This window comes from Hemitrygon akajei, chromosome 4 (genome assembly GCF_048418815.1).
Source record: "Hemitrygon akajei chromosome 4, sHemAka1.3, whole genome shotgun sequence".
In the NCBI taxonomy this organism is placed as follows: Eukaryota; Metazoa; Chordata; class Chondrichthyes; order Myliobatiformes; family Dasyatidae; genus Hemitrygon; species Hemitrygon akajei.
The window spans coordinates 89360050-89386434 of record NC_133127.1 but is presented as its reverse complement, the minus strand read 5'-3'; the positions used below and the strand labels follow the sequence as shown (position 1 = coordinate 89386434).

The 26385-nt window shown below is 42.0% G+C and overlaps 1 protein-coding gene and 1 long non-coding RNA gene across 2 annotated transcripts in view; one reads left to right on the top strand and one right to left on the bottom strand.

Moving 5' to 3' along the window:
* pdgfc (platelet derived growth factor c) overlaps positions 1-26385 on the bottom strand; it is a 267864-nt gene that overhangs the window by 52993 nt on the left and 188486 nt on the right. The gene's annotated exons all lie outside the window — the stretch shown is intronic.
* Positions 97-5819, top strand: LOC140726522 (uncharacterized). Its single transcript, XR_012098659.1, has 2 exons — positions 97-279; positions 3733-5819. It is a non-coding gene; the product is annotated as an uncharacterized lncRNA (long non-coding RNA).

Sequence of the window (26385 nt, the reverse complement as noted above, 5' to 3'; positions counted from 1 at the left end):
TTAAATAAACATTGACATCTATTATTGTTTTCTCTCACAATTTAGGTTAAAAAAGTCTTCCTTCACCTACTTTTGTTTCCTCGGGTTACTGGCCTAGCAGGTCCATAGAGCATCAGCAACAAGCTGCAGAGGAGGTAGCGTCCTGGACTTCTGCTCGACAGCATGGTAGCCAAGAACAGGGCATGGTCAAATGAGCCTTGTCCACATTGTTATCTGACCACTCTGCATTATACCAGCGCAACCCCTTTCATTTAACTGTTATCAAAACTCCAAGTATAGGTAAATTATTTCTTTATTTTGCTTTGTTTAAATGAAATTTATGATTTTAGTTAATTGATAACAATTTCATGTGTTCCTAATTCATCATATAAAATATAACTTATTTTTAACCGTCTTCAAATGTTTCTGAAGAATATTTGGAGAAAATGAAAATTCTTCCTGACAGACCATGGCAGGGTCTTACTTTATGATGTCTACAGCACAACTGGTGCAAACGACCAGCCTAGCCTCCCTGAAGAACTGTGGCAGTGGTACCAGGAGCTGTCTTGGATCCAAATGGCCTGAAACTTTAGTACAGTTATAGGGCTGGAATGAGTGGTGACTGCAAGACACAAGCTGTGAGATCACTACAATCAAATCTTTACTTAATCTAAACCTCTGGCAGATATAACAGTATTTTACGTGTTGTTACTGCAGTGCACATAAATACTGTGATTAGTTGACTAGTAATACACTGCGAGTCTCAAAGTGGATGTGAAACTGTAAAGTGTGTAATTAACTCATTCAAGAGCATCTGTGGAGTGTTCCAAACAATTAGTAACTACCAAGGGTTTCAATGTAACCCTTGCATTGTGGCTGATAGCTCCCTTTTCATTGAAAATGATTGCTTCGGTTCACAAGATTTGTTGCAAGAAATGTAGTGGTAGTGGCTGGGGTGACAGAGAGATCAGAGACCCCGGATGCAACAGTATTGATGGCCTTTCAAAGCACGGGGTCAGTGGGTGGGCCTATCTGCACCATTGCAATGAAGGCTTCATATTGCTTGATCTCTAATCTATGCCATATCTCATTATAAAAAAGCAGCTAATATCTCAGGCATTTCATTGTTAAAATCCAGAATGTTACTGCAATGACTCAGTATCAGGGTGAGGTTTAATATCACTGATGTATGTCATGAAATTTGCTGTTTTGCTGTAGCAGTACAGTCAATAGATAATAAAAAACAATAAATTACAATAAAACATATATATTTACACAGGTAAAATAAATTGTACAAAAAGAGAGTAAAAAAGTGAGGTAGGTTGGTTCATTGTCTGTTTAGAACCCTCATGGTGGAGGGGAAGAGGCTGTTCCGAAAACATAGACTGCGTGTCTTCAGATTCCTGTCCCTTATCATTGATGGTAGCAATGAGACGAGGGCATATCCTGGGCGATGGGGCTCTTTAATTCGGTGCAGAAATGTTTATATTTCCTGCATGTCATTGGGCATAGACTAGAACTCCCTAAAGCCCATATTTTCAGCAGAACTGCTGTCATAATAAGCTCAAGTCCAAATATAAACAGACTGTATCAAATCAGGGTTAATAATTGTTCACTAAGTAATAACCTTTAATTTTAATATTAGGTCACATCTAAGTTATCGTCTATATGCAGGGAAGTTTTGATTCTTTTATCCAACAGCTGTAATTGACCACTTCATAAAAAGTTGCAACAATATCATCTTGCCCAGCTAAAACCTAGTGATGTGGAATACTTCTTTGCTTATCTCAGCAAGCATGATCCTTTCACTTGAAAACCTGACACAATGCTCCCACTAATTTGCTTACCTGGCCTATAGTCTCCTATAATTACTGATTCCACCCCCCAATTTTTACTTCCACCCTCCTAGTACTGATTCGAATCTTCTCTAATAAACGATCTGCCACCAATTCCAATCTCACCACCTGCAAGCTGATGCCTCTCAGCTCTGAGTCCAGGTATGCAAACTTCATCTCAAGCCTCCTACCAACCCTCATTCCTGATGCCATAGCCAACCTCCTAACTTCAGGTTGAAGGTGCAAAGGTATCCACCTGAAATATTAATGCTCTTTCTCTCTCCACAAATGTTCCTAATCTGCTAAATATTTCTGGTGCTTTCTTATTTTGTTTAATAAAGTCTAAAAGCAGATCTTAAGCAGCACAGAGAGGAGGGTACCAAAAGATAGGCAGAAATGATTAAAGGATAATAGACAAATACGTAACATGGCTTGTTCTCCATATGACCTATTAATTAGCAAAGATTATGTGACTCAGAACAGATCCCTTTGTAACTTCATAAACCAGTGACTGCAGCCAAGGAATTTCCCAGCAGTTTTCAATTTATTTAGCTAATTTGCCAATCATTCCGTTTGATATAATTTTCTTTATAAGCTCGTTGCACAGGAAATGTAATTAATTATATGTACTTGATTGCAGTCATCGCCTAAGTTGCATCCCTATTTAAGGAGTTCCTGCCAGCTTAAGAAAAAATTGAACAATTTCTCAATTCATATTGGCTGGGCCCACATCAATACCAACACCTTTGTCTTTCCCAATTCTAACATCATGAGCACATTGACTTTGTGTTACCACACAGCTTCTAAGGTTCTGAAGGCATTTCTATTGGAGCTATTGATTGAATGCTATCCAGGAACATGCAAAACAGAGTGATCAGAGGAAAGCTGAGATTTATGTCCTGTCCACACTCTGCCCTGACGGCTTCCTAGCTTGTGCCTTTGTTCTTCAATGCTTCTGATGATAATCTTCACTGCAAGATGATATTTGACAGAGTTGAAGCTACTCAGTCCAGCCTCCAAAGGACCACCATTATTTCCTTATTTCCTGTTACAAATTTATTTGAGCCTAGTAACTAACTGTCCTGGATCTTTAAGGTTTACAACATAGAAGTGGTATCCGGGAACTTATGCAATTAGTGCACTGAAATATTCAACAAGTCAATGAGAGAAACAAGGTTAGCATTTTGGCCAATGACCCTGCATTGGAACTGGAAACATGAGATAATCGATGTGTTTTAAATTGTTGAGAATGGGACTGCTGGGAAGAATAAAGAGTCTCTTTGAAAAGGTGAAGGTCAAGGCACTGCAGACAACACAATACTGTTCGTACCAGGTATGGATGAGTTTTGTTAGAAAGAGGAAAAGCACAAAAGGGCAGGATGGAAATAACTGTGAGGTGTAGTTACAATAATTGCAGGAAATGTGATACAAACAGAAGAGAGTGGTTGAAATATTCAGTGGACTGGAAGCAACTGAGGAGAGAGTAAAAGTGAGCTATTATTACAGGTGGAAGATCTGAATCAGAACCGGTGGCCAGTTCTCACACAAGCTGGAAAGATTGGTTATCTAAGGGGATCAAACTGCCAGCACTGAATATAATAGGCGGTTTGTAAAAGTTTGGGTGGATTGTTGTTTCACTGTGAAAGACTGTTTACGCTCTGGTTTGGTGGGAAGGGCTTAGGTACAAGTTAAAATACAGCATCTTTTAAGCTTTCATGGAAAGTGCTCTTAAAAAGGAAGTGGTTATTGGGGGTGGAAGAGCAAACAGTGAGACATAGAGTCATAAAGTCATACAGCACAAAAGTGGGAGGAGCTAAAGATGGCGCCAGAGGTTTTTGCAGACTTGGGTGACTCCTTCCAGTTCCTCTGTGGAACAGTTTAAACTTCCTATTCTCATATCTCTTTATTCCCTTTCAAGGAGGCTGCGGTCCTGTTGGGATCCACGATCTACAGCTGAGCTCAAACCACGTTCTTCATGGATGGTTGCTTCTCACTCTTTGGAACTCGCTGGGCAGCCTGGAGGGGGTTGGAAGATGTGCCCCTTCGGGGAGCGGCCCTGAGGGTGGCAAGGTTCCTCGCTGATGTCTCCGAAGTGTCACGGGACACTGAAACAGGAGGTGTGGCTGTCGGAGGTCTTTGCACTCTAGTGATCTCTCTCTCGATGCTGATTCTCGGGTCGGGGCGTTTAGACAAACAACGCTGCTGACTGTAACATAGAAACAGTAAGCTGTTGGCCTCCCCTCTCACTGTGGCAGGAGTGATACCTCCCTCTCCCATTTTAGTGAGAGAGAGGGCCTGTTGAGATGTCCAAAGTGTCAAGAAGGACAGTAGTTCCTGATGGACTTTAGATCACGGTGTCTGGGGCCTTCCTATTGCATGGTGGGTGGTGAGAGGGCTGTTGCTTTTGCTGAAGTAAATGGGGGGGAGTGAGGAGGGTTGATGTTTTAGCTGCTGTTTGTGTGTGGGACAAGGGCCTTTGGGGTTCTAACATTTCTTGTCGTTTGTTCTTTGGGTTTTTTCGGTATGGTGTTCAGGTTGTATACATTCCCTGATATGAAATTGAACAAAACAGGTCATCTGTCTCATGGCGACCCTGCTGACCTTTAATCTCATCTTATTCTTCATCCCCCATTCTTCCAAACTTCAAGGAATATAAATCTAAACTGCTTCCTCTCTTGCTAGGAGAACCCTTTCAATCTGGGAATCAGTCTGGTGAATTGCTTTTCGACTGCCTTCAATCCTGCTGTGTCCTTCTTTAGGTAAGAGGACAGAAGTGGTGTGTGGCATTCCAGCTGTGGCTGACCAGTATACTGCAACAAAATCTCCCTAACAAACTCCACCTCCCATAAGGCCATAAGATATAGGAGCAGAAGTAGGCCGTTTGGCCAATCGAGCCTGCTTTGCCATTCGATCATGGGCTGATCCAATTATTCCAGCCATCCCCACTCCCCTGCCTTCTCCTCATACTCTTTGATGCCCTGGCTAATCAAGAATCTATCTATCTCTGCCTTAAATGCACCCAATGACTTGGCCTCCATAGCTGCTTGTGGCAACAAATTCCACAGATTTACCACCCTCTGACTAAAGTAATTTCTCCGCATCTCTGTTCTAAATGGACATCCTTCAACCCTGAAGTCGTGCCCATTGATCCAAGATCCAAGATGGTGGCGCGATGCAGCTTGCAGTGGCCACTCCGGAACTGATTATCTGTTATTTGTAAAGTGGGGTGCCGTGCGCAATCATAATCGATTGAAAACGGACTTGGAAGCATGGAGAAACATTGGGAAATTCCAGGAAGACCTTCTTCGTTTCTGCTGCTGCTGTGAGATCCGGGACTCTGCTGGGAAGAACAGGCCCCCAGTCCTTGGGGTCGCATTGCCGATGGCCGTTGGCAGGGCCGTCTTAATACGCTCGGCAGAGGATGGTGCTCGGAGAAGCTGTGCCGGAGGGGATGGTTGTCGGCTCAGAGGTTTGACGGACTCAGGTTGCTTTCAGTGTGTGCTGCGTCTGCGAGGCTGAGTCGGGCGGCGCTGTGGAAGTCCATAGCGGGGGTATTCCCGTCTGCCGCCGGCGTGGGATGGTGAGTCTGTCGGGACCCTGGGGACTTGTGGAAACTGTGGAGATTTCTTTTGAACTTACAGTCCTTTAACATCTTGGACTATTTTTACTGTGCCCATAGTCTTTTTTTTAAACAATTATGCTATTGTTTGCACTGTTGTAACTATGTGGTTTTGTTCAGGTCTTGTAGCTTTAGTTTTTGGTCTTGTTTTGTCTGGTGGATTTGGAGCTCCTTTCCGGGAAACGCGCTAGATGGTAGCGCGATATTAATATGCAGCAGCCTCTCCGGACTCTGGATTGGGGATTGCCAAACGTTATGTGTATTTTCTGGTGTGGTCTGTTTTGTCATATGCTTTTGTGATATCATTCTGGGGGAACGTTGTCTCATTTTTTAACTGCATTGCATTTGTGGTTTCTAAATGACAATAAACTGAATCTGAATCTGAATCTGAATTTGTCCTAGACTCCCCCACCGTGGGAAATAATTTTGCCATATCTAATATGTTCAGGCCTTTTAACATTCGGAATGTTTCTATGAGATCCCCCCTCATTCTCCTGAACTCCAGGGAACACAGCCCAAGAGTTGCCAGACGTTCCTCATATGGTGACTTTTTCATTCTTGGAATCATTGTCGTGAATTTTCTCGGAACCCTCTCCAATGTCAGTATATCCTTTCTAAAATAAAGAGCCCAAAACTGCACACAATACTCCAAGTGTGGTCTCACGAATGCCTTAAAGAGCCTCAACATCACATCCCTGCTCTTATATTCTATACCTCTAGAAATAAATGCTAACATTTCATTTGCCTTCTTCACCACCGACTCAACCTGGAGGTTAACCTTCAGAGTATCCTGCACAAGGACTCCCAAGTCCCTTTGCATCTCTGCATTTTCAATTCCCTTCCCATCTAAATAATAGTCTGCCCGTTTATTTTTTCTACCAAAGTGTATGACCATACACTTTCCATTGTATTTCATTTGCCACTTCTTTGCCCATTCCCCTAAACCATCTAAGTCTCTCTGTTTCCTCAACACTACCTGCTCCTCCATCTATCTTTGTATCATCAGCAAATTTAGCCTCAAATCCATTAATTCCATAGTCCAAATCATTGACATTCATCGTAAAAAGCAGCGGTCCCAACACTGACCCCTGTGGAACTCCACTGGTAACCGGCAGCCAGCCAGAATAGGATCCCTTTATTCCCACTCTCTGTTTTCTGCCGACCAGCCAATGCTCCACCCATGCTAGTAACTTCCTGTAATTCCATGGGCTCTTATCTTGCTAAGCAGCCTCATGTGTGGCACCTTGTCAAAGGTCTTTAAAAATCCAGGTACACCACATCTTCTACTTCTCCTTTGTCTACCCTGCTTGTAATTTCCTCAAAAAATTGCAGTAGGTTAGTCAGGCAGGATTTTCCTTTCAGATAACCATGCTGGCTTTGACCTGTCTTGTCATGTTCCTCCAGGTATTCTGTAATCTCATCCCTAACTATTGATCCCAGCACCTTCCTAACCACTGATGTCAGGCTAACAGGTCTATAGTTTCCTTTCACAATAAAGTTTCCTTTCACATGTCATTCTGAACTACCTGTTGGACCTGGAAACTTGGGTCCCTCTGAACTTCACATTTGTACAATCGCCCTCCATTTCAGTAAAAATCTAAGAAAGGCAGGGTCCATTATTAAGGACCTCCAGCACCCAGGGCATGCCCTTTTCTCACTGTTACCATCAGGCAGGAGATACAGAAGCCTGAAGTTACACACTCAGCGATTCAGGAACAGCTTCTTCCCATCTGTCATCCGATTCCTGAATGGACTTTGAAGCTTTGGACACTACCTCACTTTTTTAATATACAGTATTTCTGTTTTGCATATTTAAAATAATCAATTCAATATACATAATTGATTTACTTGTCTATTTATTATTGTTTTTATTTTATTTATTATTATCTCGCTCTCTGCTAGCTTATGTATTGCATTGAACTGCTGCTGCTAAGTTAACAAGTACCACGTCACATGCCGGTGATAATAAACCTGATTCTGATTTTTAATTTCTTTTATAGAAGTGCGTAATTCCCCACAATTAAATTCCACCGACTATGTTTTCATCCATTCAATCTATCTAAATACCACAGCAAAATCAAAATGTCTTCATCACCTAATATTGTATCATTAACAAACTTTGAAACCTTACATTTCATTCCTTCCTTCTGGTCATTAATGGAATTAGTAAGCAAACAAGGGCCAAAAACTGATCCCCAAGGAACTGCACTAAGTTACACCCCTCCAAGCCCAAAAAGGATCTATTTATTCCAACACTTTGCTTTCAATGTGGCAACCAGCTTTCAAGGGAGTGTTATCAGCCTGATTTTCTCTTGTTATTTGTTCACCAGACCTGCCAGGCCAACTTCACATGGAAAGTGTACCTATGTACATTTTAGTCCACAGGTGAATTGGAATTAAACAAAAACTTGTGGTTGCAGGTATATAACATTCTGCAGGAGAAGGATAAGAAAATACCAACACTTGTAAAAGACAAGCCATCAACAAAATTGGGGTGATGATTGGGGGGTGGAAGAAAATCCCAATGTGACAATCATTCATATTATTTCACAATAATGAATTTGTGTGACATGTGATCCACAAACATCGCCTCAGAGCTGAACAAATCGTAAACTTATAAAGCAAAGAAAACAGCATTTCTGAATGACTCATTTGTACGGAACAACTACATGATGGGGAACTGAATAAACTACATTTGTTCATTCAACACACACAAAACAGCGGAGGAACTCAGCAGGCCAGGCAAAATCTATGGAAAAGAGAACAGTCGACATTTCAAGCCGAGAGCCTTTGTCAGGACTGGAGTAAAAAGATAAGTCAGAGTTAGAAGATGAGGGGAGGGACAAAGAAACACAAGGTGACGGTAAAACCGGGAGTGGGAGGGGGAAGTGGTGAAGTAAAAGGCTAGGAAGTTGATTGGTGAAAGAGTTACCGGAGAAAGGGGAATCTGATAGGAGAGCATTTGTTCGTTTGTTCGTTATACACTGTGTCGTATGACCTAGGCCATCGTGGTCCTTCTATGACCATGATTGTTCCTGGCAGTCTTTTTTTCTTCAGAAATTGTTTGTCATTGTCTTCCTCTGGGCAGTGTCTTTACAAGACGGGTGGCCCCAGCCATCATCAATACTCTTCAGAGATTGTCTGTCCGGCATCAGTGGTTGCATAACGAGGACCTGTGGCGACCTGCAGGCTAGCAGAGGGAAGGAGAACCTTTGGTAGAGATGTATCTCCACCATCCCCCCCCCCCCCCCCCCCACACCACTACCAAACTACATTACCAAAATAAAACAATCTCTTGAGGAAAAATTACATTTCAGTAGACTCTGGTTCTGAAACATCTTAATATAAATTTGGATACTCTTAATTGATAGATCACAACTTCTACTATGGAGAATGCAACAATTTGACATCACCACTTATTGAAGTACAAATTGCCTCAAACAGACATCCTGAAATAATACTTTGACTTTTGAAATGGATAGGGTAAGTGCTGTGAATAGGTGCAGCCAAAGCACTTTGGAGAAAGCGTTGTGATCCAAGGGAAGTCAAAGCATAGGTTCTTCCTCTTCTTCTTGTAACATTTAATAGTAGTTGGCAGACTAACATAAGGTGCATTACCACCACCTACAGAATTGGAATGTGAAGCAAGGAGACATGAAGTATATCCACCAAATACACCCCCTCCCCAAAAAATCTCAATTAATATCAAGAAGTCTCTTGCTTTTCGGTAAGTCAAATAGGCACTCAGGGTATATACATTACAATGGCAGAGATATTCTAATAAATTTTCCATGTCAAACTGTGTCTGCCCCAAAGATCTCAATTTAACAATTAGATGTTTCCTTTGCACCTGGTAGGAACTACATTCAAACAATATACGCTGCATTGTTTCTTGACAAGAACGCTCATTACAGATGCCAATATTGTGCGTATTAATTCTGAACAGGGAATTATTCACAAGCACTAGACCTACTATGTCCCAAATGCAAACATTTAAATGCAACTTCTTTCCTTTTACAGTATACCCATCCACCAGTTAAGTTCCCACCATCCTCTGAATTTTATATAAATGCTGTCCTTTCTGTTCTTTTTCCCAACTTTGTTGCCATAGTGATTGAATAGACTTTTTAATTTTGGCTTTCATCTCCCCCTTACCCAAGGCACCACCATATTTAAATCCTTAGTGATTACTTGGTAAGAATGTCTGCCACCTCGTTCACTTCAACCTCAAGATGGGCAGGAACCCATATGAAATGTAGGCACAGGCCGAGACCTTGCAGCCTCTACAGATGTTCTCCAATCTCAAGAAAAATGATGGGCCTACAATGTGAAGTACTGTTTTAATACATGTAAAGACTGACAACAAGTTAGAACACAGAAGTACTTAATCAGCGTGTACTTCTTCACCCCATTCCAGGGCCAAAAAGATAGCAAATACATCAGACGTGAATACTGATACTTTGTCTGATAATCTTTTCTTAACAGTCACCTGAAACTTTGGAACAGAAACACTTGTACGACCTCAAAGCATAGGTTGAGAGCAATCTAGAGTTTTATTTACTTTGTGGGATCAAAGAAGCATTTCTGTTGCCACAAAGTAACTTGGCTGGATTATCAGTAAAGTGGAGAGTGTTCACAGTGCATATCCCTCTCGATTAGATAGATAGATAGATAGATAGATACTTTATTCATCCCCATGGGGAAATTCAACTTTTTCCAATGTCCCATACACTTGTTGTAGCAAAACTAATTACATACAATACCTTAACTCAGTAAAAAATATGATATGCATCTAAATCACTATCTCAAAAAGCATTAATAATAGCTTTTAAAAAGTTCTTAAGTCCTGGCGGTTGAGTTGTAAAGCCTAATGGCATTGGGGAGTATTGACCTCTTCATCCTGTCTGAGGAGCATTGCATCGATAGTAACCTGTCGCTGAAACTGCTTCTCTGTCTCTGGATGGTGCTATGTAGAGGATGTTCAGAGTTTTCCATAATTGACCGTAACCTACTCAGCGCCCTTCGCTCAGCTACCGATGTTAAACTCTCCAGTACTTTGCCCACGACAGAGCCCGCCTTCCTTACCAGCTTATTAAGACGTGAGGCGTCCCTCTTCTTAATGCTTCCTCCCCAACACGCCACCACAAAGAAGAGGGCGCTCTCCACAACTGACCTATAGAACATCTTCAGCATCTCACTACAGACATTGAATGACGCCAACCTTCTAAGGAAGTACAGTCGACTCTGTGCCTTCCTGCACAAGGCATCTGTGTTGGCAGTCCAGTCTAGCTTCTCGTCTAACTGTACTCCCAGATACTTGTAGGTCTTAACCTGCTCCACACATTCTCCATTAATGATCACTGGCTCCATATGAGGCCTAGATCTCCTAAAGTCCACCACCATCTCCTTGGTCTTGGTGATATTGAGACGCAGGTAGTTTGAGTTGCACCATATCACAAAGTCCTGTATCAGTTTCCTATACTACTCCTCCTGTCCATTCCTGACACACCCCACTATGGCCGTGTCATCAGCGAACTTCTGCACATGACAGGACTCCGAGTTATATTGGAAGTCTGATGTGTACAGGGTGAACAGGACCGGAGAGAGTACGGTTCCCTGCGGCGCTCCTGTGTTGCTGACCACTGTGTCAGACCTACAGTCTCCCAACCGCACATACTGAGGTCTATCTGTCAAGTAGTCCACTATCCAATCCACCATGTGAGAGTCTACTCCCATCTCCGTAAGTTTGTTCCTTAAGATCTTGGGCTGGATGGTGTTAAAGGCACTAGAGAAGTCAAGGAATGTAATCCTCACAGCACAACTGACCCCATCTATTTCTCAAAATGGCTGCCACGTTCTCAAGAGTGTCTGTGGAACTGATTTACATATTAAATTAGGCTACTGTCCAGTCACAGGCTTCTTTAAAAATTAAAGCAGCTGAAGCTTCACGACATCGGTGTTTAATTAATACCAATATTACAAAGGTAAAATTGCTGCCAAGTCCTTCCTGATCAATAAATATTCCCAAGTTTAATTGCTGACAACTAATGCCCGTTCCAAAACTATATTTACTTGTGAAACTCTCCAGCAGAGAGAAATAAATAATGGACCATTGTGTAAAGAATGTTAGCCTTGCATGCACGTCAAATATAGTGCATAGCTATGCCCGAGGGAGGTCCAGGTAGGTGTAATCATACTTAATTCCCAAAATGCCACTAGAAGGGCAAAGTTTAATAATACATTCCCGATCTCAATAGCCAAGCTTTCTGAGGCAATCAATGTAGCTACTTCCCTCGAGGCACCTGATCTTACCAGAGGGCAATTCTTCAGAAAATTAAAGAAATTGTATTTAATTACATTTAAAATAATAACATTGTTAAAGTAAAGAGATGTTATGTCTTTTTTCGAAGGACGACCCACAGATACATCTAATGTGTATAAATCTTGAAATTGGATTCCTCAGTGCCCAACTTTTCTTACATAACTATAATATTTTCCCAACTATCTTTTTATGGTCAGCAAAACTGACGACACCCATTCCTGTTGTAAAATCTGAAAAGCTCTGTTCCTCAAAGCCATTTTTTTAAAGATGGCCAGCTGATCTACTTTTGTACAAATATAGTGCTTATGAAAAGTATTCACCCACCTTGGAAGTTTCATGTTTTATTGTTTTACAACATTGATTCGCAGTGGATTTAATTTAGCTTTTTTTTGTCACTGATCGATAGAAAAAACTTATGTGTCAAAGTGATCTAAATTACTTACAAATATAAAACACAGAATAACTGATTGCATAAGTATTTACCCCTTCAAGTTAGTACTTTACTGCACCTTTGGCAGCAATTACAGCATTGAGTCTGTGTGGCTAGGTCTCTATCAACTTTGCACATCTGGATACTGCAATTTTTCCCAAATCTTCTTTACAAAACTGCTCAAGCTTTGTCAGATTGCATTGGGATCATCAAGTCCAGCCACAAATTCTCAATTGGATTGAGGTCTGGGCTCTGTCTTGGCCACTCCAGGACATTAACTTTGTTGTTTTTAAGCCATTCCTGTGTAGCTTTGGCTTTATGCTTGGGGGTCATTGTCTTGCTGGAAAACAAATCTTCTCCCAAGTTGCAGTTCTCTTGCAGACTGCAACAGGTTTTACTCCAGAATTTCCCTGTATTTTGCTGCATTCATTTTAACCTCTACCTTCACAAGCCTTCCAGAGCTTGCGGCAGTGAAGCTCCCCACAGCATGATGCAGCCACTACCACGCTTCATGGTAGGGATGGTGTGCTTTTGATGATGTGCGGTGTTTGGCTTATGCCAAACATAATGTTTGGTCAGATGGTCAAAAGCTCAATTTTGGTTTCATCAGACAATCAAACTTTCTTCCAGCTGAGTTCAGAGTCTCCCATATGCCTTCTGGCAAAGTCTAGCCAGGATTTCATTTGAGTTTTTTCAACAGCAGCTTTGCTTTCTCTTTGCCACTCTTCCATAAAGCTGCCCGGGCATCAGTTGTTGTATACGTGGTCTATCCCATCTCATCCACTGATGCTTGTAACTTCTCCAGAGTTGTCATAGGTCTTTTGGTGGCCTCCCTCACCAGCCCTTTTCTTGCATGGTCACTCAATTTTTGAGGATGGCCTACTCTATGCAGATTTACAGCTGTGCCATATTCTTTCCATTTCTTGATGATTGACTTAACTGTTCGCCAAGGGATATTTAGTGATTTGAAGATTATCGTCTGAATTGTGCTTTTCTTGTGTTCTTTTGTCTTCATGGTGTATTTTTTGCCAGGACACTGACTCACCAGCAGTTGGACATTACAGATACAGGTGTATTTTTACTACAAACAATTGAAACACCTTGACTGTAGAGATCTGTTTTCACTTTAACATGTAAGTCTTTTTCTGTTGATCAATGTCAAAAAAGCCAAATTAAATCCACTGTGATTCAATGTTGTAAAAAAAAACATAAAAACTTCCAAGGGAGGTGAATACTTTTTATAGACACCATATATTATCCTGAATACTATGATCTCTTACCTTGTATGCCTTCTCAAACTGTCATCAGGAAATCAAATACACTACATCAACTGGTCCTCATTATTCACCTTAAAAGGTTAATCTTCAAAGATCTCTGATAAATTTATCAACCATGATTTCCCTTCCATAAAGTTACATAAACTCTATTATTGTATTAAGATGTCAGCACCAGCGCAATGATGTCATAACTAAAACTGAGCCAGGTGGAAGCTGTAACATCTTTATTCACACAGCTAACCTTCAGGAGAGAGTCTAAGAGAGTCTCACTCTCAAGAACAGTTACTACCCCTCAATCATCAGGCTTGAATAAAAGGGGATAACTGTTCGCACTTGCCCCATCATTGAAATGTTCCTGCAGCCAATGATCTCAGTTTAAGGACTCTTAATCTCATTATCTCATGTTCTTGTTATTTATTGCTATTCATTTACATTTGCATTTGCAGTTTGTTGTCTTCTGCACTCTGGTTGATCTTTCATTGATCCTGTTATAACTCATAAGGTCGCAGGCATAGGAAGGAGACATGCAGACTCCACAGAGACAGCACCAAAGGTCAGAATTTGATTCGGGTGGTTGGAGATAAGAGACAGAAGCTCTACTAATTATGCCCCTGTGATATCCCTTAAATACTTGTGTAAGGTCATAATGCCTGTTTCTGTATTTTGTTGCCCTCAATTGATTTTCTGCCTCTCTTTTCAGTTTGATTTTAGTGTACAAAATCTGTAACACAACTGTTGTAGTGAGGGGATGTTTAATGGTTAACATTATGAAACATAATTACAAAATATAATCAAAGAATATAGGTCACACAGCACCTGTGAAAAGAGAATGGGTGTTAAAGTTTCAGCTATGATGTGAGGTCATTGGGTTGAAATGTTAACACTCTATAGGAGCTGCCTGATTGAGTATGTCAGGCATTTACTGTTTCCATTTTAGGTTTCCAGTTTCCCCAGTTTTATTTTCTTAAACTCCAAGCTACATACACCAATCTAGAGGTCATCTCAGCAATTTGTCAAATATTTGGAGACCTCCAAGTTTAATACCTATCTACTTAGCTTCACGGGACACGGGACTGAAAGAAAAAGAAACATTCAGATTCAGCAGGTGAGTGCCTTAGCAGGGGCGCTTTAGGGTCAGAAAGGAAAGGAATATTTTATCCATCCTTTGAGGGAAAACATCTGTTTTGAACTCTACCTCCTTACGATTTGCCTATTAATTCTATATCTCTACTGCATATCCTTGCCCTCCTCACTCTCTTGTTTCTTGAGCCGTCTTTTTGGGCTGACAGGCTCCAAGACTTTTCCCCTAATCACAATTCTCGGAAGCTGGTGACCATCCCCTGTGCCCTCCAAACGTTGTCTTGAGATTCAATCTTTCCCATCCTGCAGCTGACCTGACAGAGCCTAGTCACTCGTAGCGTAGGAAACTTGTAGCGTTGTCAAACATGTCTAATGCAAACCTGCTGTTAATGTTCAATTGCACTGTTCTGTGTTATTAATAGATAACCACCTCGCCACCTCCTCCACTCTCTGCTGCTTCCTCCCATGAGCATTGCAGCCAGGGACTTTGTCTATTTTGCCTTTCATCTCCATGAATCACTCATTGTGTAGTTAATAAATCAATAACATTGCATAGAGTTAATTATTAACAGAATTGTTAATACTGGTAACAGAGATAATAACTAAGGCAAGAACAGGTCACTAATTTCTCACCCTACAAATATAGTTCAAAGGTGAATGGAGGAGGGGTATTGGTATTCATGAAATGGGTCATTAATGGGAGTCACAGGCCAACACTGCACAGGAAGCTGTTTAACCCACATTGTATATAACATGTAGGAGCAAAATTAGGCCATTTGGCCCATCAGCTCTGCTCTGCTGCTTCATCACGTCTGACCTATTTTCCCTCTCAGCCCCAATCTCCTGCCTTCTTTCCGTATCCCTTCATGCCTGCGTAATCAAGAATCTATCAACCTCTGCCTTAAGTATACCCAATGACTTGGCCTCCACAGCTGCCTGGGGCAATGGATTCAACAAACTCACCACTCTCCGGTTAAAGAAATTTCTCCTCATCACTATTCTAAAGGGCTGTTCATCTATTCCGAGGCTGTGCCCTCTGGACCTAGAATCCCCCATGATAGGAATCATGCACTCCAAGTCCACTCTATCGAGACCTTTCACCATTCAATAGGTTTCAATGAGGTCACCCCTCATTCTTCTGAATTCCAGTGAGTAGAGGCCCAGAGCCATCAAACACTCCTCAAATGACAAACTTTTCAATTCCGATACATGTGCAGCTAAGCCCATCTGCTTCCTAGCTCTTGGTCCACAGAACAGTAGGTTACAGCACATCAATTCCAAGCACTTGTACTTCTGAAATGTGTTGAAGGTTTTCTGCCTCCACCTTTCATACTGTGAGGGTTGTAGGGGAAAGTATAGTGAGGGCTAATAACTAGTAACTAAGGATGTGGATTGCGCTAAGTGTGGTAACAGGGAACCACAGACAAGTTTCAGGAACTTCACTAATTATTTTATAGCATTGTTGTAATAAAAAATTGGAGCTGCTGTTAGACCTGTGGATAATCATAAAATTCTGTAGTCAGGACCTAGTCTGTTACTCAGTTAAGTCTTCCTGCAGCCCCATTCTGTTATCAAAATGTGGTCTTACTGTTAATGTCATCAACTGAGAATGTAAAAGCTCTGACAAATTCATGTTCAGGTAGATCAGCTTTAACTTGTCTCCTGGTGCACACCCATTGTATTGATTAATGGCCCAAGATTTCCAATGCCATCTCTGTGCCACCTTACAGTTTTCTCCTGCAATGAGTTTCACACCCCCAGCACAATGAACAGGAGCAAGCGTAGGCCTCTCAAACCCCTTTCACCGGTCATTGAGATCACTAGTTTAAATGGAGAGATGCAACAAAGGGATATGGATGCCCTCATACAGAGGAACACAAAAAGTGATTAATTAAAGTGAGCACTTAGGAAGACAGCTGGAATATTTGTAGGCATGGCTGAAGAGGTGGAAGGTGAAGGAGATAGGAGTGTCCTGCTACATTAGTACAGGAACTTGGAGAAACCACACCTGGACTACTGCATATGGCTTTGGTTTCTTGCTTATGGGTGGATATATTTGCACTGGAGACAATAGGTTGATCCCTGGGTGAAGGGACCACACTGCTTGATCATGTAGATTGGCAAAAAGGTTGGCATGGATGTATTGGGCCAAAGATCATGTTTCTTGTATACGAGTCCAGAGGTTATGTGCAGTCTATTCTAGATTTTACCAACCCCGCTTGAATGCTGATTAAAGAGCATTAGGGCATACAGAGATGGAAAGCAGACAGATACCAAGGATATACATATAGCTGAATAGTTTCTATGGAGTGCAAAAAGACTTAATTCATAAAATTGCCTCAGTACAGTATATTTAATATGCATTGGCTTTTACTTTTGTATTGGGGCTAAGAGAATACAATGGTAATCAGCTGGAAGGGAAGAGATGAGACTGAACCAGAAACAGAATCAAGTGACTTTTTCCAATCACATCCAGTGGCCCCTCCATGCCAGATGGTGATGATGCATTGGGGTTGAGGTATCTGTGATTTGTATTCAAATTAGTTTTTCATGTACACCCGAGGGAGCAAGAGAGCTTTTGGCTGGCCACTCATTTTGCCTCCTCCTCCTGAGACCCCTGCTCTTTAACACCTTGCCCTTTATTAGTGGCCAAGGCTATTTCCAAGATGGTTGGATAATGCAGATCCACTCACCTACTGGGTTTCCCTAGCATGGTCTAAGCGAGATGATTGTTACTATGGCAGTGTAACTCCCATTATGTCCACTCTGTACAGCGTGTGTTGTAAATTGAAGTCGTGAGCAATATTGTTGGCTGAGGACATTTCTCCTTTTGTGGCCAATCTTTGCTTACTGCAGTTGTTGAAATGCAGCTGGCATTGCTGTACAATTGTTGTCATGGCTACCTGTCAGGGGTCTGTGAAGCTTCTTGCAGTCGCACACCAGATGTACATCGAGGGAGTGAAATTCCTTTAGACTGGAGTAAACGGCAGAGTTGACATTTGGCACATGCAGAGCAACTGGCATGCAGCTGACACCATTCAAAAGCAGGCCGAGGCTCCAAACCCATTCAAACCCACTGGCTTGTCCTGCCTGTTTTACTTTGCTGGCAGGAAATGAAGGAATCATGTTGCATTCCTTTGCACAGGGGGCTCCATGCATTAGTGCAACTGCAGCCTGTAAAAGGAGTTTCGGAGGATCCAGATGCCATCATGTACAAAGATATGTCTTGTAACTTCAAAACATTAAACTAATTGAAGGAAGAAGTGAGAAGTCTAAAATACGAGTGTAACTTCATCTTTACTTTAAGCAAGGTGTCACCTGATGACGTATACATTTAAGATATTTTTACATATAACCCAAAATTAAATATTTAAGTGAACAAAAATGCTTAATCAAGCTATATATATAAAAATATACAAGATTGCTTAAATTTTATTGAAAAATTAAATACACGACAGGTAAGATTAGCATTAACTGGATGCTTGATGATCAGAACAGCTTCAGTGGGCTGAAGTAAATGGCTCCATGCTCTGTGACTCTATGGCTCCATGGCAATGCATAAAATTGTAATTAAAGTCAAAAGATACTAAAATGAAAACAAACAAATTAGCTGATGCGAGGGTAGAAATCATTTGTGTAAGCTGTGCAGTGTTATTAAGTATGGATTTTCTGAATGTCAGGGGTGCCATCAAGTCATTTTTCACATTGAAGAGTATCATGTTCTGTCACCTCTGTGGCAAGAGTTAATTGAATGCAGATGACACTAAAGTTGGTGTTTTTGCAGATAGTGTAGAAGGCTGCTGTGGATTACAACGGGATGCAGACAGGAGGCTGAGCTGGGTGGAGAGGAGGCAGATAGCAGTCAATCCACAAAAGTGTGAAGTGATACACTTCGGAAGATTGAGCTTGAAGGTGGAGTACATGGTTAATAGCAGGGTTCTCTGCAGTGTGGGGGAGCAGGGTGATACTGGGCTCCCAGTTCAGAGATCCATCAAAGCTGCCACGCAAGCTGATAGGGCAGAAACGAAGGCACGTGTGCTGACCTTTATTAGCCTGAGGACTGAGTTCATGAGCTGAGGTAAAGTTGTAGCTCCTCACTGTAAGGTAATGAAGCTGATACAACAGGGACATTTAAGAGACTCTAAGAAAGGCCCACGGGTATAAGAAAAATGGACGATCTATGTAGGAGGGAAGGGTTAGACTGATTGTAGAGAAGGGTTAGGCTGGCACACCATTGTGAGTCGAAGGGTCTGTACTGCACTGTACTGCCATGTTCTATGTTAAATGTGCACTACTTGCTTATCAAAGTGTCTACCTTAATGCTTCATATCAAAGCTCACCAAGAGTGAAAGTTTGGTGCCATAGAGTTCTTGTAGTCCTAAATAAACAACACTACAAAAGCCTAATTTGCCCAAATGTGCCCCTGGTGTACTGTAACTACAGCGCCCAACAGTGGAGGTGACACTCATCAGGATGGTTTCATAACCATTGAAAGTCACAAGGTTACACAGCATGGAAAAGGCCCTTTGGCCCAACTGATCCGTGCCAACCAAGGTTCACATTTGCCTACATCTGATCCATAATCTTTTCTACTCATGTACCTGTCCAAGCACCTTTTGAACATTGGTCATGTTCCTACTTTAATCTCTTGTCTGGCAGCTCATTGCATACACCCACCAGTCTCTGCATAAAAGGTCCCCTGTAAATCTTTCCCCTCTCACCTCGAACTCATGCCTTTTTTCCCTGGGAAAGAGCTTGTGTGCATTCACACTATTTATGCTCCCAGTGAATTTATCACAGCTCTATAAAGCTACTCCTCCCCTCAATCTCCTGTGCTGCAATGAATAAATTTTTTAAGTCCCAGCTACATCCTTGTAAATCTCCTCTGAAAGTGCTTAGGAAAAGTACATAAATGAAGATTGGGTAGCAATTCAGAAAAACCAACGGTTGGAGCAGGTGGTAGCAGGGCACTTCCCCTGCAGCCAAATGCTGAAGCTCGCGGTGTCACCGATTCTAGATTGTGGGCCTCATCTTCATGGAGCTGCAGCTGAAAAGTGGCAGAAGTCAGATAGGAGCAGAAGCTGTGGGATGAAAAAGCATGCATAAGGACGGGAATGCTGGGAGGAGGATTGAGGACAGGGAAACCTGAGGCTGTGATTCAGAGGTTTGGAGGCCAGGCAAATGGGTGGGCAGGGTGGCCGAAGGTCAGTTTTGGGGAAAGATTGCAAGCATTGCTTGGCTGGTCATTTACCTAAATAAATTCGGACCATATTTATTTCTTCTATAAAACCATGGGCTAGCAAATCTTACAACAGATGCTTTATACTGCAATTAAGTTCCTTATTACACAAAAGATTTAACAGAATATTCAGATAGGACTCTAGATGTTGTCTTTCCTTTACCTATATGGAGAACATAGTCATACAATAGCATAAGCAGTCAGTTCAGTATAATGAGGACACAGTTTGCAAATTTACACCATTTCTGTGTATGCGTTTTAATATCATTAAAAGGCCATGACTGTATTTCTTCTTTTAGTGCAGAATACCTCAAGAATACCAAAAGATGGACTCTTAACCTACCATTAGTTTACATATGCTGAGCCTAGTTGCTTGAAAAGCTTCTCAAAATATTATTGTTAAAATGACAAAAGCAAAGTTTATTGTTTTATATTTGTTCCTGTGGTGAAAAATTACAGAACAATGGAACTTCTTTTTGCTTTAAACATAAATATAAATGCTTACGTTGCTGACTGGAGAATTTATGATCCTTTGCATATAAATATTTTTTAGTATTTGCCCACTAAGGTACCAGGTTAAGATAACAAGGCTACTCTTTATTGAAGCTTTTTTAAAGGCAACTGATCTTCATAGGTTAGGTTTACTGATGGGAGGAAAGGGAATTGCAGTTTTGTGATGGGTTCAGAACTCTGTATCCAAAGCCAATACTTACATTCCTCTGGTGTACCCTGCAGTCTTGCCTGGAAACCACATGGTGCTTGTTTGATTTGTGTTGGTGTGCAGAGGTTGAATGCGCATTTTTGTTTTTCTCCCACTTCTGGAAGATTCATTATTGCACATGATCCAAGGTGACAAGTGCTACTGAACAGGAGTTGCATGGTGAAAGAGCCTGTCTTTGCACACACACAGTGCACTAAGGAAATCATGTGGGGCTGGCTAACTGAAGGGGATGGGGCAAAGGTTACTGAAGAGTTTGGGCCAAGAGGAGAAAGGGGATGGGGCAAAGAGGAAGATAGAGGCTCAGGGCAGGGAAATTCTTTAAAAACGTTGGGACAGAGAGATCGGTGGAGTGGCTTGGACAGGGAGATTCTTGGATGAGTTGGAGCAGAAATTTGATAGAGGGATGGGGCAGGGAGGCTGATTGGACACGATGTTGGTGAGCTCTTCACACTGTCCTGACACATCTGGAGGGAAAGGGCACATACATGAGGATGTTGTTTGTTGATTATAGTTCTCCTTTTAATACTGTCATCCCCAGCAAGCTCATCTCCAAACTCCACCAGCTAGGCCTCAGCTCATCACTCTGCAACTGGGTCCTGAATTTCTTGTCAGAGCGTTCACAGGCAGTGAGACTGGGCCCTCACCTGTCCTCCACTACTATCCTGAACACTGGTATACCACAAGGTTGTGTATTGAGTCCCATACTCTACTCCCTCTTCAATTACAACTGTGTACCTGAATTTAACACCAATACCATCGTCAAATTTGCAGACGACACAACAGTGATCGGGTTGATCTCCAACAGAGACGAATCAGCGTGCAGAGCGGAGGTACAGAACTTAGTGAGTTGGTGCTCAGAGAACAACCTGTCTCATAACACAGCAAAGACTAAGGAGCTAATTATCAACTTTGGAAAGTCACGAGATGACGAGTACGCTCCAGTCTACATTAACAGAGACATAGTGGAGAGAGTGTCCAGTTTCAGGTTTCTGGGAATACATATCTCAGAAGACCTTACATGGTCCACCAACACCACAACAATAGTTAAGAAAGCACAGCAATGCTTGTTTTGCCTCAGGACACTGAAGAAAGCTGGTCTACCTGAACAGGTGCTGGTGACCTTTTACCGCTGCACCACAGAGAGCATCTTAACATACTGCATCTCTGTGTGGTATCTCAGCTGTACAGCAGCTGATAGGAAAGCACTTCAGCGGGTCGTCTCTAGTGCACAGAAGATCATCGGGACATAGCTCCCAGCCCTGGAGGATACCTACAGCTCATGCTGTCTAAGGAAAGCTACAAGCATCTGGAAGGACAATACACACCCATGCAATCATCTGTTTGAACTTTTTCCATCTGGCAGAAGAGGATTATAAGATTTTCCATGCCCGCACTTTCAGACTGAAAAATAGCTTTTTCCCCGGAGCTATAATTGCTCTGAACCAATCGATCAAGCATCATCCATAAATTTGTTATATTGCTACTTTTAATACTGGTTTTATGGATGTCATGCATCTGAGTTGTGCTTTTGTACTGCTGGACATTGCTTGTACTGGCTGGTTACTTGATTTTATTTATTGTTTATTTATTTTATTGTTGTTCTATAGCATTGAGTACGAGAGTTGCAAACTCATTTTCACTGTATTAGTGCATGCAATGACAATAAAGATACTTTAATTTCAAGAATTTACAGATTCGGTTTTGCTGTGTACAAGTACACAACAAATACTGGGTGGACTGTCCCACTTGATTCTTATCCTGCAGCAACTTTTGTTCATTAGTCAATTTACAAGTCAACCACATAACTGTGGGCCTAAAGTCCCATTCCGGTCAGACCAGGGAGAACTGGCAAATTTCCTGACCTGAAGGGTTAGATAGAATTTTGCAACAATCCAGTTCCTTGCAGAATTATTGAGACTAGTTACTGTATGTAGTTTATTATCAATGAACCCAATATCAATTCCTCAGATACCTATGTAGGTTAAAATTCTTGCTGGTAGATTGTTATTCCAGGCCTTATGCTTACTCATTCACCATTTGCAAATACCAGGACTGCAGAATTGGAAGAAGGAGAGTTCTAAGAAGGTCAGACTGCACGGCTAGTGGAGGTGCCAGGCTGGGAGTTTGACAAGAGAGGCACGACAGGGATGATAGTAGGAAATTAGGTGGCTATTCAAGTTTGGGTGAATAAGACTCTATCCCTAATACTATCTACATGAACAGAGCTACGCACATCTATATGAACAGCCTCCAAAAGTGGAGTTTACTGGTGGCCAAACATATTAATTCTACTTCCCATTTCCATTCTGACATGTTGATCTATGGCCTCCTCTTGTGCCAAGATGAGGCCACCCTCAGGGTGGAGGAGCAACACCTTATATTCTGTCTGGGTAGCCTCCAACCTGATGACATGAATATCAATTTCTCCTTCTGGTAAAAAAAAATCTCACCCCCTCCCCTCTTCTATTCTCCACTCCGGCATTTTATCTCTTCTCACCTGCCTATCACTGCCTTGGGTCCCTCCTCCTTCCGTTTCTCCTATGGTCTCTTGTATCAAATTTCTTCTTCTCCAGTTCTTTACCTCTACTGCCACCTGGCTTCATCCATCACCTTCGAGTTAGCCTCTTCCCCTCCCCCACCTTTTTATTCCAGCATCTTCCCTCTTCCTTTTCAGTCCCGAAGAAGGGTCTCAGTCCCGAAATGTCGACAGTTTATTCGTTTCCATAGATGCTGTCTGACCTGCTGAGTTCCTCCCGGTGCGTGTTGCTCTGCATTTCCAGCATCACAGACTTTCTCATGCACATGAACAGAGAGACCCAGCTTCTTGAAATGAACAGATTAAGTTGATAAGGTGGTGAAGAAGGCATTGGACATGCTTGCTTTCATATAACATCAGTCCACTGAGTCCATACTGACCGTCAAGTACTCATTTATAATAAACGTACTATCTATTATTCCCATTTCTCTGTTCTCTCCAATTCCCATTTACTCCACCAAGATCCTACTATTCGCCTACACATTCTGGGCAGTTTAGAGTGGCCAATTAACCTGCCAATTTCCATCTCCATGAGATGTGGAAGGAAGCCAGGGCTCTCAATAGAACCACGTTCAGCAACCAAGAGAACATGCAAACTCCACAAAGGAAACATCAGATTTTGGGATTTAAGCCAGATCACTGGAGTACTAACACAACAACTCTAGGATCCTGCCCACATAGGAATTCAGAACAATATTCGACGATCTCTAACTCATCCAAGATTCTGAAAAAGGCCCTTTGCTCAGGCTGGAGGACTATAGTCGCAGGATACGGGTTGGCCATTTATGTCTGAGCCAGGAAGAAATTTCTAAGCCTAGTCTTCTATAAGTAACCACATAAAAAACGTATAGCCATTTCTACAGATGACAAAATCAGCACTTCTACTGAGAAGGGTGTATGCATATCCACCAAGACCAAGAAGATCCCAGTCAGTAAGACGGTGATGTGATTCCTGCAAGCAAATGGCCATCCACGCCTGGGAGGAGAGGGGTGTCATCTGGCTGTTATTTTAAATCATTAGGAATAATTCAACCTTGTTGTCGTTTAGAGGCTTGCATGCCTCATTGACCCGGAGAGCTATGCTGGCTAGAGCCAAGGCTTTATGCTTTGGCTCTTGGTATGGTCACCCATGCCAAACAGTTCAAAGGGCAGAGGCCAGACAGACAGAGGTCCACTGGTGCTCCAGATTTGGGGGGGGGGGGGGTCAGCTCAGGACTAACGACTCTGAGTGGTTAAACAAATTTGTTATGGAAACAGCAGTGAAGAATCTCTCTACATCTGAGTGCAATGGGATTCCTGAGTCTCCACCCACATGACTGACAGTAGTGAAAACTGAGAGGAAGCTACTGACGTGATGAAGGAAGCCAGAGATGGAGGACCTTCATTGTTGCCCCAATCGCCAGCAGTGTAATGGTCAGTAAGTAAGTAATGCAAAGCAACTCAACTCAACTAACTTGTTTTTCAATCTACAGAAGTTCGGGCCAATATGACTGTGCCTTTCAATAATGGTGCTAACTTGAAAATGCTCACCCTTTCCACTTCTGATCCCTTGATGAGGACTGGTGTATGTGCCCTTGACGTCCCCTTCCTGAAGTCCACGTTCAATTCCTTGGTCTTATTGATGCTGAGTGGAAGATTGTTGCTGAAACAGTTCTCAAACAGCTGATCTTTCTCACTCCTGCACGCGTCTTCGTCACCGTCTGAAATTCTGCCAATAATAGTTGTGTCATTGGCAGATTTATAGACGCAGTTGAGCTGTGCCTATCACACATTCGTGGATGTAGAGGGAGCAGAGCAGCAGGCTAAGCACACATCCTTGAGGTGAGGTAGTGTTGATTGTCAGTGAGGAGGAGATATTATTTCTGATCTGTAGACTGTGGTCTCCCAGTGAGGATGTTAAGGATCCAGTTGTAGAGGGAGGTACGGAGTCCCGCATTCTGGTGCTTGTTGATTCGAACTGAGGGTTTGAATGTGTTGAACAATGAGCTGTAATCAATGAAGTGCAGCCTGATGTAGTTATTGCTATTGTCCAGGTGATCCGAAACTAAGTGGAGAGCCAGTGAGATTGTGGCGATAGGAAAATTGCAACGGGTCCAAACATTTTGGTATAGCACAATGGAACAAGATGCTGGATTTTCAGTTCATAAATATTCACTCAAATGCGTTCAGAAATTTAGAAGCTGAATTAATTATATTTGAATATCTGTCATACTAAAAACACCACCCTCATGTGCCTAGTTGTGATGAAACAACACAAAATATTTCATAGCAAACCCCAAGAAGCAAAAGCTCAAACAGCAAATAAAATCCTTTTGGCTTACAAGGTGAGAGGAATGTTAAAACTGACAGTGAAGAATGTTGTTTAGCTCAGAAGTGCAGATTGGGGGTCACCAATGTCTCCTGGTGACATCTGCAAGAACCAAGAAGGTAGCATTCTCATTTCCAATCAATTCCAATTAATTACCAACTATAATTAGTTCAGACCATTCTTGACCTGACGTTGGCAGTGTCCTGAAATTGAAGTTGATATATAAAAGAGTGCATGCAAAGCTATGCTACAAGGAAAATAAGACGACATAAGGCTCAAGGATCTCACAATACAAGCAGTCTTCAACATAAAAATTAGAGGTAAATTTGCCTAATCCTCATGCTAAATGATTTATAACTAAAAATATCAACATACCAAATTTCAAGAAAACTTTTAATATGTGATAAACACCAGAAAAACTGCCAATGCTGGAAATCCAAAGCAACACACACAATATGCTGGAGGAACTCAGCAGGTCAGGTCTATGGAAATGAATAAACAGTCACGGTTTCAGGCCAAGACCCTTCTTCAGGCTGAGAAGGAAGGGGGAAGACACCAGAATAAAAAGGTGTGGAGAGGGGGAGGAAGCTAGATGGTGTGTGATGTGTCAAGCCAAGTGGGTGGGAAAGCTAAAGAAGAAATCCAGGAGGAGAGGAGAGTGAACCATTGGAGAAAGAGAAGGAGGAGGGGACCCAGGGAGAAATGAAAGGCAGGTGAGAAGAGGTAAAAGTTCAGAGTGGGGAATGGGGTGGGGGAATTCTTTTACCGGAAGGACAACTCGATATTCATTCTATTAGATTGGAGGCTACCCAGGTGGAATATAAGGTGCTCCTCCTCCACCCTGAGGGTGGCCTCATCTCGGCACAAGAGGACCCATGTCAGAATGGAAATGCAAATTGATCTTAAAATGTCTGGCCATCGGGAAGTTATATGGGATGGTACAAAACCCTTTGACTCAAAGTAACAAATAATAAAAATAATCCTTGAATGCAAGTAATAGAATGCTAATCAGCAACAACATTGTCAAACAAATTGTAAT